Raw genomic sequence first — 13,909 nt, forward strand, 5'->3', positions numbered from 1 at the left:
AACAGTTTGAGAATGTTTTAAAGTCATTAAAATGAAGTTCATTTCATAACTGTATGCTCCGCCCACTACAGAAAAACAACTAGACAGTGCTTGGACGGGCGACGTCTACAGCCCTTTAACAACGCCAGATTTGAATCAAAGAAAAATGAGAGTTACGTATGTAACTACGGTTCTATGAATTCCAGATGACCACCAGAGGGTTGTGCTTAGAACCTGGATTATTCCATGCGCGCACATGCAGAGGTAGACTCTGCATATGACAAAGTCACGTTAGTGGGCATGACCTGGGTGGCGTCAGCCAACAGTATATGAGGGCACGACACCCACCATTCAGTCCTTTTGGAATCTATCGCCTAGACTCCGAGTGATAAACAACTCTGGCGGTCATCTGGAATTCACAGAACCATAGTTACATACGTAACTCTCATTCTGTTTCATTTCTGGATGACCTCATCAATCAATCAATCAATCAATCTTTTTATATAGCGCCAAATCACAACAAACAGTTGCCCCAAGGTGCTTTATATTGTAAGGCAAGGCCATACAATAATTATGTAAAACCCCAACGGTCAAAACGACCCCCTGTGAGCAAGCACTTGGCTACAGTGGGAAGGAAAAACTCCCTTTTAACAGGAAGAAACCTCCAGCAGAACCAGGCTCAGGGAGGGGCAGTCTTCTGCTGGGACTGGTTGGGGCTGAGGGAGAGAACCAAGAAAAAGACATGCTGTGGAGGGGAGCAGAGATCAATCACTAATGATTAAATGCAGAGTGGTGCATACAGAGCAAAAAGAGAAAGAAACAGTGCATCATGGGAACCCCCCAGCAGTCTACGTCTATAGCAGCATAACTAAGGGATGGTTCAGGGTCACCTGATCCAGCCCTAACTATAAGCTTTAGCAAAAAGGAAAGTTTTAAGCCTAATCTTAAAAGTAGAGAGGGTGTCTGTCTCCCTGATCTGAATTGGGAGCTGGTTCCACAGGAGAGGAGCCTGAAAGCTGAAGGCTCTGCCTCCCATTCTACTCTTACAAACCCTAGGAACTACAAGTAAGCTTGCAGTCTGAGAGCGAAGCGCTCTATTGGGGTGATATGGTACTACGAGGTCCCTAAGATAAGATGGGACCTGAATATTCAAAACCTTATAAGTAAGAAGAAGAATTTTAAATTCTATTCTAGAATTAACAGGAAGCCAATGAAGAGAGGCCAATATGGGTGAGATATGCTCTCTCCTTCTAGTCCCCGTCAGTACTCTAGCTGCAGCATTTTGAATTAACTGAAGGCTTTTTAGGGAACTTTTAGGACAACCTGATAATAATGTGTCCTCTGGCTTCATGGATAGATAAAGCTGGGTATCATCTGCGTAACAATGAAAATTTAAGCAATACCGTCTAATAATACTGCTTAAGGGAAGCATGTATAAAGTGAATAAAATTGGTCCTAGCACAGAACCTTGTGGAACTCCATAATTAACTTTAGTCTGTGAAGAAGATTCCCCATTTACATGAACAAATTGTAATCTATTAGACAAATATGATTCAAACCACTGCAGCGCAGTGCCTTTAATACCTATGGCATGCTCTAATCTCTAATAAAATTTTATGGTCAACAGTATCAAAAGCAGCACTGAGGTCTAACAGAACAAGCACAGAGATGAGTCCACTGTCCGAGGCCATAAGAAGATCATTTGTAACCTTCACTAATGCTGTTTCTGTACTATGATGAATTCTAAAACCTGACTGAAACTCTTCAAATAGACCATTCCTCTGCATATGATCAGTTAGCTGTTTTACAACTACCCTTTCAAGAATTTTTGAGAGAAAAGGAAGGTTGGAGATTGGCCTATAATTAGCTAAGATAGCTGGGTCAAGTGATGGCTTTTTAAGTAATGGTTTAATTACTGCCACCTTAAAAGCCTGTGGTACATAGCCAACTAACAAAGATAGATTGATCATATTTAAGATCGAAGCATTAAATAATGGTAGGGCTTCCTTGAGCAGCCTGGTAGGAATGGGGTCTAATAAACATGTTGATGGTTTGGATGAAGTAACTAATGAAAATAACTCAGACAGAACAATCGGAGAGAAAGAGTCTAACCAAATACCGGCATCACTGAAAGCAGCCAAAGATAACGATACGTCTTTGGGATGGTTATGAGTAATTTTTTCTCTAATAGTTAAAATTTTGTTAGCAAAGAAAGTCATGAAGTCATTACTAGTTAAAGTTAATGGAATACTCAGCTCAATAGAGCTCTGACTCTTTGTCAGCCTGGCTACAGTGCTGAAAAGAAACCTGGGGTTGTTCTTATTTTCTTCAATTAGTGATGAGTAGAAAGATGTCCTAGCTTTACGGAGGGCTTTTTTATAGAGCAACAGACTCTTTTTCCAGGCTAAGTGAAGATCTTCTAAATTAGTGAGACGCCATTTCCTCTCCAACTTACGGGTTATCTGCTTTAAGCTACGAGTTTGTGAGTTATACCACGGAGTCAGACACTTCTGATTTAAAGCTCTCTTTTTCAGAGGAGCTACAGCATCCAAAGTTGTCTTCAATGAGGATGTAAAACTATTGACGAGATACTCTATCTCCCTTACAGAGTTTAGGTAGCTACTCTGCACTGTGTTGGTATATGGCATTAGAGAACATAAAGAAGGAATCATATCCTTAAACCTAGTTACAGCGCTTTCTGAAAGACTTCTAGTGTAATGAAACTTATTCCCCACTGCTGGGTAGTCCATCAGAGTAAATGTAAATGTTATTAAGAAATGATCAGACAGAAGGGAGTTTTCAGGGAATACTGTTAAGTCTTCTATTTCCATACCATAAGTCAGAACAAGATCTAAGATATGATTAAAGTGGTGGGTGGACTCATTTACTTTTTGAGCAAAGCCAATAGAGTCTAATAATAGATTAAATGCAGTGTTGAGGCTGTCATTCTCAGCATCTGTGTGGATGTTAAAATCGCCCACTATAATTATCTTATCTGAGCTAAGCACTAAGTCAGACAAAAGGTCTGAAAATTCACAGAGAAACTCACAGTAACGACCAGGTAGACGATAGATAATAACAAATAAAACTGGTTTTTGGGACTTCCAATTTGGATGGACAAGACTAAGAGACAAGCTTTCAAATGAATTAAAGCTCTGTCTGGGTTTTTGATTAATTAATAAGCTGGAATGGAAGATTGCTGCTGCTGCTTCCTCCTCCTGACCAACAAGGTCAGGAGGAGGAAGCCCACATTGCTGCAGCACTGCTGTCGGTCAGTGGAATACCTCTCAGGACAGCCCAGGAAGTACATATGCCCCAGGCTGAATGACATCCCACTGGAGGAGGTTGACAGTTGCTGTTGCTGTAAGCTTGCAATGCAGCGTTGACAAACCAATGTGACACTATTTGCCTGGACAAGGCACAGCCCTTCCTGAAATTGCAAGGAGGAATGCAGTCTTAACAGACAACCATCTGGGGTTACCGCCTCCCAGTGGCTCAAACGGTAAAGAGCATAAGCCCTCCAGGACCAATGGAAGATCCCAGGATGGAACACGTGCAACCCTCGGAGGCCGAAGCTGAAGGGTACCATGTTAAAAAATGGCATATCAGGGAGTGTGACCCTACTGAGCGACCATTCACCACAATATGAACAGAACAGAGACAGCAGCAACATAAACCTTATTGTAGAGAGAGAAAGACCACTATCAAACAATGGAGTCTGACCCTTCAGGGGCCACACATAGTGTTGAAGATGTTCTGGGTGAGGATGCCAAACGTCTCCTCCAACTGCGACAACAGGTCCTTCCTCTGAGGGAGAGGCCCCAGCTCTCCACAGACGAGCATCAGAATCATGTTGAACAAATGTCCTACCCATTTTCCCGTTTCTTTTAGCTTTTGGATGTTTTCATGAAGACGACTTTAAATTCATCCCAGCATCAATTCCACAGATTCTTCAGTCCTTGGAAGTGTCCAAACTTTTTCACACCATCTGTCTTGCCATCTTTTCTCTGTCTGACTTTGCTCCGTGACACAGACGTGCTGCAGAATTCTTCTTTTAAAAACTTGATAGCTCTAAAAGTATGGAATGTCTACATGCTATGTTTAGCATAAGAACAGCATCTTGCAGCAGGCACAGTGTCACCATAGCAACCAACCAGTTCCACGTGTCGTAACAGCCACGCTTTGAGTGAGCATTTTACTCCACAGATTTGCGGACTCTGATTTGTAATCTGTTATACAGATCAGTGTCCGCGGATTTATAAAAGTTGCACGATGCCGTGAGAAAATAAAGAGTGCTTTGCGATAGTCATTTTAAAAACTCAGTGACAATCACAATTACAGTGTACAACACTAACACCCTCACCCCCGCCTCCCATGATGAAATCCGCGAATGCGCAGACTTTTCACAGCCCTGGAGATTACTAAATGATAGCAGTAACCAAGGTTACTCACCAAGGGTGGCAGTGTAACAGTAAACAGAAGAAATAACTACTTGCTTGCAGATCCAACCAAGAAGGTTGCTCTGACAAGACAAGGGATCCAAAATAATTTTGATCCTCTGCTCTTCATGCGAGAGATGGAAAAAGGACTGAATGCCAGGTGACATGCTCTCATATACTGTTGGCTGACGTCACCCAGGTCACACCCACTGACGTGACTTTATTGGTATAAACTCGACTTCTGTGCATGTGCGCATGGAATAATCCAGGTGCCAAGTACCGCCCTCTGGTGGTCAGAAGGAATGAAATAGAACCAGAACACAGCTTTATTTTGGACTGGATCACTGAGATATCTGGATTTACATCCTTAAACAGGATTGAATCAAAATACATTTAGGTTCCTGAAGTTAATCTTCTGGGATTCATGGCTATGTTGCTTCAAAATTCTCGTGGGTGGGATCATCCAAGTCAGAGTATTTTAAACATCTGGCAGTGGACTGCTTTGAGCAGCATCCTGACCACCACCACTGAAAACTGTGTGATTGTTGAAGATTCCAGCTCCAGCAGACCTGATGATTGTGCTGCTTACATATTTTGTATTAACAGGTCTGAAAGTATGTGCCCAGGGAGACAGACAGACTATCCATCTGCACATCCCAAAAGTAATTATCTATCTGCCACAGTCAGATGATATGTGGCGTGTCCTTGGCCTTTGCCAGCTGTTGGAGTCCCCAACCTTGAAGCATCTGAACCTCATTGTTGTGGTCTACAAGTTTGACATAGACTACGTTTACATGCAGCCAATAACCCTTTCATAACCGGAATATTGGCAATAACCCGGTTTTTAAAAACCCGAATAAGACCCCTGGGTTACTCCTTTTCTAACCTGAATATCAGGTCATATAAACGCTTCGGGATATCCCCGTAGAAAGGAACATTTTGTGTTCTGCGCATGTCCTATCCACAAGGAATCTTGGTCTTCTGAGTACGGCAACTACTTGTATGCGGTGCGCACAACCCACCAGACACCACAGAAGCAGAGGTAAACAAGTATGGGGAAATCCAGATGCGGCAGCACAGCACCACACTTTTGGAGTGAGGAGGAAACCAAGTACTTCATTCGTATCGTGAAAGACATGAATATAATGAAAGAGGAAGAAGAAACGGAAATGACGCATATTTGAGTCATGACGTTCTCCGTGTGTCTGGACGTTGTCCATTCGTCGCTGTTTAGATGGGGATATTCCAAATGATACCAGTGACCATGTATACAGGAGTAACTCTGTCTGCTTAAGCATGTAAACAGGTTATTCCTAATGATCAGAGGTGTCAAGTAACGAAGTACAAATACTTTGTTACTGTACTTAAGTACACTTTTTAGGTATCTATACTTTACTCCATTACTTATTTTTCTGCCTACTTCTGACTTCTACTCATTACATTTTCACACAAGTATCTGTACTTTCTATTCCTTACATTTTTAAAACAAACAGCCTCGTTACTCTTGGCTTCAGTTTAATGTTTTTATATATTTCACATCATGTGCGCCTGTAATCAACTTTTCTGCAGCACGGCTTTGCTTTGAACCGTGAACCAATCCAAGCAGTGGTTCGCAGATTGAAGCAATGCTTCGACCTATTGCTTCATTTATTCTTTCTTTCTTTCGCTTAATTTTCCCCCGCTAAAACCCTAAAGAGCCTACTTCTGTGAGTATTATTTACCTTTTCTATGTTAAACCGACCTGTTATGGTCTTCTGAAACAGTTGATAGATGTATTTTATAACTTAAAAACGGGAGCGACGCTAACGCGTTAGCATGTCTATGGCATTTTAAATGTTAAAAGTTAGCATTAAGCAATTGCAGCTCTCGTCACGTTCAGGTGCATTTGTTTTCAAATTGTAATATTTCTTAAATTTATTTTTATTTATATATTAATAATCTAATGATTATTATATACAATTTTAGAGAAAGAGGCAAAAAGAACCTGAATAGAAACACAACAGAAAATATAAAACCAACTAACAATGAACATACATAAATAAATAAATACATACATAAATAAATAAATGTTTCCTGTGAACACCTAGTGACTCTTACACCTCCACTTCATCCCTGTTTTATTTAAGTTTATTGACAGTTTGTTTCGGTCAAACCATATTTTCAGTTTGTTAATTTCTTCAGTGATTTCCTCCAGAACTATCTGACAAACTAGAAAACTGCTGCATCCTAGTAAGAGCAGAATACTACTGGAATGAATCTGAATAAGGAAAGTTGTATTTTTTTTCTCACTAAATGGATGCTGCACTCACTGCAGTTTATTGTCTGGAATAGTCCCAGATTGCATTTCAGAGCTTCTAGAATTGAAACATTTTCGTGCAGGTGGTGTTGGGGGATAATTTTGGGTTTTGGGTCTTGGGCCACATGTACGAATCAGTTTTTAAATGAAGCTTTCAATTCATATAGTGGCATCTACCTTTTTGTTTTTCTTTTTTATTTAAAGGTTACTTTATACTTTTATACTTTAAGTAGGTTTTGGAGCACATACTTTTTCACTTTTACTTGAGTAAAGAGGTCAAGTTGATACTTCAACTTTTACCAGAGTGTTTCTAAACTGCAGTGTCTATACTTCTACTTAAGTAACAAATGTGTGTACTTTTGACACCAGTGCTAATGATTCAGAAACCGGAATATTGACCTTCCTTAACCCAAATATTAACTGCATGTAAATGTAGTCATAGTCACCGCAGATAGATTTCTGTTGCATAAGTCCTGGAAGTCATTGAAAGCCTGGATCTTTTTCTTGATCACAAACCCTGATTCCTCACACAGTTTCTAAAATACTATTATCAGGGTACCCACTGATTTGGCAAAGTTCACAGCATCATCCACAAAGTTAAGGTCAGTAAAATTCTCACCACCAAAGGCAACTAAACTACTGGTTTCCACAACCTGACCCACCACCCAGTTCATGCCAGCACTTAAGACTGTAGTCGTCCCAGCCACTCACAGGCAAGTACGGCGGCTTGTGAATTGAGCAGAGACTCAGCCATTGCAGGGTTTCTAGTCTTTGTCTGGCAGTGGCTTCCCTTTGTTCATGGCACACGGCATCCTTAGTAATTCAACTCCTTTTGAAAAGTTTGATGCCTTTTGTACAGTGGGGAAAATAGGTATTTGACCCCCTGTAAATTTTGCAGGTTTTCCCATCTACAAAGAAAGGAGAGGTCTGTAATTTTATCGTAGGTACACTTAAACTATGAGAGACAGAATCTTAAAAAAAAAAAAAAAAAAAAAAAATCCAGAAAATCACATTGTATGATTTTTTAATAATTCATTTGTAAATTATGGTGGAAAATAAGTATTTGATCCCCTAGAAAAACAGAGCTTAACACTTTGTACAGAAACATTTGTCTGCTATTACAGAGGTCAAACGTTTCCTGTAGTTCTTGACCAAGTTTTCCCACACTGCAGCAGGGATTTTGGTCCACTCCTCCATACAGCTCTTCTCCAAATCTTTCAGGTTTGGAGTTTCAGCTCCCTCCAAAGAGTTTCTGTTGCGTTTGGGTCTGGAGACTGGCCAGGCCACTCCAGGACCTTGAAATGCTTCTTACAGAGCCCCTCCTTAGTTGCCCTGGCTGTGTGTTTGGGGTCATTGTCATGCTGGAAGACCCAGCCATGACCCATCTTCAATGCTCTTATTGAGGGAAGGAGGTTGTTTGCCAGAATCTCACAATACATGACCCCATCCATCCTCCCTTCAATACGGTGCAGTCGTCCTGTCCCCTTTGCAGAAGAGCACCCCCAGAGTATGATGTTTCCACTGCCATGCTTCACGGTTGGGATGGTTTTCTTGGGGTTGTTCTCATCCTCTAAACATGGTAAGTGGAGTTGATTCCAAAAAGCTCTATTCTGGTCTCATCTGACCACATGACCTTCTCCCATGCCTCCTCTGGATCATCCAGATGGTCACTGGTGAACTTCAAACGGGCCTGGACATGTGCTGGCTTGAGCAGGGGGACCTTGCTGCCCTGCAGGATTTTAAACCATGACAGCATCATGTGTTACTAATGTAATCTTTGTGACTGTGGTCCCAGCTCTCTTCAGGTCATTGACCAGGCCCTCCTGTGTAGTTCTGAGCTTTCTCAGAATCATCCTTACCCCACAAAGTGAGATCTTGCATGGAATCCCAGACCGAGGGAGACTGACAGTCATCTTGAGTTTCTTCCACTTTCTAATAAATAATCATAACAGTTGTTGTCTTCTACCAAGCTGCTTGCCTGTTGTCCTGTAGTCCATCCCAGTCTTGTGCAGGTCTACAGTTTTGTCCCTGGTGTCCTTAGACAGCTCTTTGGTCTTGGCTATGGTGGACAGGTTGGAGTGTGATTGATTGAGTGTGTGAACAGGTGTCTTTTATACAGGTAACAAATTCAAACAGGTGCAATTAATACAGGTAAAGAGTGCAGAATAAGAGGGCTTCTTAAAGAAAAATTAACAGGTCTGTGAGAGACAGAATTCTTGCTGGTTGGTAGGTGTTCAAATACTTATTTTCCACCATAATTTCCAAATTAATTATTTAAAAATCATACAATGTGATTTTCTGGATATTTTTTTTTAAAGATTCTGTCTCTCACAGTTGAAGTGAACCTACAATAAAATTACAGACCTCTCCATTCTTTGTAGGTGGGAAAACCTGCAAAACTGACAGGGGGTCAAATACCTATTTTCCACACTATAGTTCTCCAAACCTGCTTATCTACAGTTGATCTATTGAAGCAGGATGTCAGCTCTGTGGAACAACCGGTGGCTGACTTCCTACAATCCAAAGGAATTGAAATGGATTACAATAATATTGAAGCGTGCCACCCTCTGCCCCGGAGAGATGACAGCGATAAACGAGCTGTTATCATGAAGTTCATCAACAGAAAACATAAAATCACACTGTTAAAACAAGCAGTAAAACTGAAAGGATCGAACGTATTCATCAATGAACATCTGACCAAACAAAACGCCGACATTGCCAGGAAAGCTCGCCTCTTAAAAAAAAAACAGGGAAAAATTCAGCATACAAGGACATCAAACTGTAAAAGATTCATCAAACTGAACGGGACTCCAGAGCGAGCCAAAGTTCTGGTCATCAGGAACATGGAGGAACTGGACAAATACGGATAATGAAGTATGATGACTCAAATATAACGCAGCACCATGACGCAGACTGGAAGAACTTATTTATCTACATCATCTACATCTGGAGACAAGAGGGATAGAATTCAAAGAATTGTTGATAATGGAAAAACTGGAATTGGGAACATTTAAATACATGGATCATAATTTCCTGGACTTGGAGCACGATATAGATTCGGAAAATAATTTTTTCTCAAACATCAATGACAGCTGTTGCTATTACACAGATGAACAGTTCAATCAGACCATTAAAACAGATAATAAATGATCAATAATTCATTTCAACAGCAGAAGTCTGTATGCAAACTTTAATAACATCAAGGAATATTTAAGTCAGTTTAAAAAAAGTTCAATATAATTGTTATATCAGAAACGTGGATCAACGCAGATAAAGGAATGGATTTTATGAATGGATGAATATGAATTTAACTGTGTAAACAGAAAGAATAAGAGTGGAGGAGGAGTGGCTGTGTATGTGGATAAGAACATGGATTATAATATTTAATATTATAATCCATGTTCTCAATATTTCATTGTTATCAATGAAATATTGAGGATAGCTTTCTAATGAAAGGAGAATATGGATGAGGTGGTTAATGGCTTTAATAATTTTTTTGTAAATGTTGGACCTAACTTGGCAGAAAAGATTCCTGATTCATTGTTATCTGAGGACTGGACTGATAATCTTATAGAGAGGAATCCCTGTTCAATGTTCCTCACAGCAGTGGAAGAAAAAGAAATCATAGATATTGTTAACAACTGCAAATACAAAACATCTACTGATTTAAATTAAATTGACATGATGGTTGTAAAACAGGTCATTGAAGGGATTTCAGAACCATTAACATATATTTGTAATTTGTCATTTCAAACCGATAAATTTCCCAATAAAATGAAAATAGCCAAAGTTGTACCGCTGTGTAAGACTGGGGATAGACACCACTTCACAAATTATAGGCCTGTTTCTTTGCTTCCACAATTTTCAAAAATATTAGAAAAACTATTCAACAGTAGATTAGATAAATTCATAAACAAACATAAATTACTTATTGACAGTCAATATGGATTTAGAACAAATAGTTCAACATCACTGGCATTAATAGAATCAGTTGAGGAGATGACAAATGCCATAGATCATAAATTACATTCAGTTGGAATATTCATAGACCTTAAAAAGCTTTCGACACAATCAATCATGATATATTAATCAATAAACTTGAATGGTATGGGATCAGGGGATTAGTGAGGCACTGGGTGAGAAGTTATTTGAGTAACAGAAAACAATTTGTGAAGTTGGGGAGTACATATCATGCTTGGACACTGCTTGTGGTGTCCCACAGGGGTCAGTATTGGGTCCAAAACTCTTTTTACTTTATATAAATGATATTTCTAATGTGTCCAAGATATTAAAATTAGTATTATTTGCAGATGACAAGTATTTTTTGTTCTGGGGGGGATTTGCAGAAACTACTAAGGAACATCACTACAGAAATGGGAAAGCTGAAAATGTGGTTTGACAGAAATAAATTATCATTAAACTTAAGTAAAACAAAATATATGTTATTTGGCAATTGTGATAAAGACATACAAGTACAGTTACAAAACAGGGGGTGGATATTGAAAGTATATGAAACTAAGTTTCTTGGGGTGATAATTGATGATAAAATAAACTGGAAGTCTCATATAAAACATATACAGAGCAAACTGTCAAAAAGCATTTCAGTTCTGAACAAAGTTAAATACATTGTGGACCACAACTCACTCCACATTCTCTACTGTTCACTGATCTCACCATATTTACACTATTGTGCAGAGGTCTGGGGCAATAATTATAAATGTACAACACAACCATTATTCATACTGCAGAAAAGAGCTATAAGAATAATTCATAATACTGGTTATAGAGATCACACAAATTCACTATTCTTAAAATCAAAAATTTTAAAATTTACTGATCTGATTAATTTTCAATCAGTACAAATCGTGTATAAAGCAATAAACAATTTGCTTCCTGGACATATTAAAATCATGTTCTTTAATAGAGTAGGGGATTGTAATCTGAAGTTTAACTTAAAACATCAGTGGGCACGTACAACATTAAAAGGTTTTTGTATATCTGTTTGTGGAGTGAGGATGTGGAACAGACTAAGGGTGGAGCTCAAGCAATGTCCAAGCAGTGGTATAGGCACATGGTTTTTTCTAGGTATAGGGAGGATGAAGGGTGTTGAGTGTTAGAGTGTTTTATTGATTATTGTTCAGTTGTGTGCACTTTGTTTTTCTATCTTGTAAATATGTAGTATAAAATCACACGCATTATACAAGTATATGTACGTAGGAATGTGTATATATGTATGTGTATATGTGTATGTAGGTATATGTATGTGTATGTAGATATGTGTATATGTGTATGTAGGTATGTGTATATATGTATGTGTAGGAGTATGTAGATATATGTATGTGTAGGTGTATGTAGGTATATGTATATATGTATGTGTAGGTGTATGTAGGTATATGTATATATGTATGTGTAGGTGTATGTAGGTATATGTATGTGTATGTAGATATGTGTATATGTGTATGTAGGTATGTGTATATATGTATGTGTAGGTGTATGTAGGTATATGTATATATGTATGTGTAGGTGTATGTAGGTATGTGTATATATGTATGTGTAGAAGTATGTAGATATATGTATGTGTAGGAGTATGTAGATATATGTATGTGTAGGAGTATGTAGATATATGTATTTGTAGGTGTATGTAGATATATGTATGTGTAGGTGTATGTAGATATATGTATGTGTAGGTGTATGTAGATATATGTATGTATGAGGCCAGGCTGGGCGAATTGGAGACTCGGCTCCGCACCGTGGAAAATTCTACAGCTAGCCAGGCCCCTGTAGTCGGTGCGGACCAAGGTAGCTTAGCCGCCGTTAGTTACCCCCTGGCAGATCCCGAGCAGCCGGGAAAGCAGGCTGACTGGGTGACTGTGAGGAGGAAGCGTAGCCCTAAACAGAAGCCCCGTGTACACCGCCAACCCGTTCACATCTCTAACCGTTTTTCCCCACTCGGCGACACACCCGCCGAGGATCAAACTCTGGTTATTGGCGACTCTGTTTTGAGAAATGTGAAGTTAGCGACACCAGCAACCATAGTCAATTGTCTTCCGGGGGCCAGAGCAGGCGACATTGAAGGAAATTTGAAACTGCTGGCTAAGGCTAAGCGTAAATTTGGTAAGATTGTAATTCACGTCGGCAGTAATGACACCCGGTTACGCCAATCGGAGGTCACTAAAATTAACATTAAATCGTTGTGTAACTTTGCAAAAACAATGTCGGACTCTGTAGTTTTCTCTGGGCCCCTCCCCAATCAGACCGGGAGTGACATGTTTAGCCGCATGTTCTCCTTGAATTGCTGGCTGTCTGAGTGGTGTCCAAAAAATGAGGTGGGCTTCATAGATAATTGGCAAAGCTTCTGGGGAAACCTGGTCTTGTTAGGAGAGACGGCATCCATCCCACTTTAGAGGGAGCAGCTCTCATTTCTAGAAATCTGGCCAATTTTCTTAAATCCTCCAAACCGTGACTATCCAGGGTTGGGACCAGGAAGCAGAGTTGTAGTCTTACACACCTCTCTGCAGCTTCTCTCCCCCTGCCATCCCCTCATTACCCCATCCCCGTAGAGACGGTGCCTGCTCCCAGACCACCAATAACCAGCAAAAATCTATTTAAGCATAAAAATTCAAAAAGAAAAAATAATATAGCACCTTCAACTGCACCACAGACTAAAACAGTTAAATGTGGTCTATTAAACATTAGGTCTCTCTCTTCTAAGTCCCTGTTGGTAAATGATATAATAATTGATCAACATATTGATTTATTCTGCCTTACAGAAACCTGGTTACAGCAGGATGAATATGTTAGATTAAATGAGTCAACACCCCCGAGTCACACTAACTGTCAGAATGCTCGTAGCACGGGCCGGGGCGGAGGATTAGCAGCAATCTTCCCTTCCAGCTTATTAATTAATCAAAAACCCAGACAGAGCTTTAATTCATTTGAAAGCTTGACTCTTAGTCTTGTCCATCCAAATTGGAAGTCCCAAAAACCAGTTTTATTTGTTATTATCTATCGTCCACCTGGTCGTTACTGTGAGTTTCTCTGTGAATTTTCAGACCTTTTGTCTGACTTAGTGCTTAGCTCAGGTAAGATAATTATAGTGGGCGATTTTAACATCCACACAGATGCTGAGAATTACAGCCTCAACACTGCATTTAATCTATTATTAGAGTCTATTGGCTTTGCTCAAAAAGTAAAT

At 39.7% G+C, this 13,909-nt stretch overlaps 1 protein-coding gene across 4 annotated transcripts in view; it reads right to left on the reverse strand.

The window, feature by feature from the left end:
- Positions 1–13,909, reverse strand: part of mybbp1a (MYB binding protein (P160) 1a) — a 282,215-nt gene that overhangs the window by 63,143 nt on the left and 205,163 nt on the right. The window lies entirely within an intron of this gene.

This window comes from Thalassophryne amazonica, chromosome 9 (genome assembly GCF_902500255.1).
Source record: "Thalassophryne amazonica chromosome 9, fThaAma1.1, whole genome shotgun sequence".
NCBI lineage: Eukaryota > Metazoa > Chordata > Actinopteri > Batrachoidiformes > Batrachoididae > Thalassophryne > Thalassophryne amazonica.